Raw genomic sequence first — 492 nt, forward strand, 5'->3', positions numbered from 1 at the left:
TTATTTTTTCTTCAAAATTTAAATATCTGAACCCGACCCAAAATATCCGAACCCGAACATAAAATATCTGAACCCGAACATAAAATACCTGAACCCGACTCGAAGTGTAGAAATACCCGAACGGGTTCTATACATATATACTGAAATACCCGTTACGAACCCGAACGTGTATCCGAACGCTCACCCCTACGATATATGTTCATTTGTATTTTGCTTGAACAAAAAAAAAAGTTAAACCATTGATCACAAAATTTTCAATGTGAGACATTTACAATTTTTTGAAATTTATAGTCGTTTTTAAAAATTCGAAATATAACATATAAGAAAAAAATTATTTTTTTTTATTATATGCTTAATGTGATTGTTTAATTTCTTTTAATAGTATAAAATTAAACAAAAAGAGAGAGGTTAGAAAAATTGTTATCAAATATGTATTATTCATAATCATTAATTGTTATATATATATGTTAACCATATTAGGTAATTCTGTAG

The sequence above is a fragment of the Brassica oleracea genome, chromosome C3 (genome assembly GCF_000695525.1).
Source record: "Brassica oleracea var. oleracea cultivar TO1000 chromosome C3, BOL, whole genome shotgun sequence".
Taxonomy (NCBI): Eukaryota; Viridiplantae; Streptophyta; class Magnoliopsida; order Brassicales; family Brassicaceae; genus Brassica; species Brassica oleracea.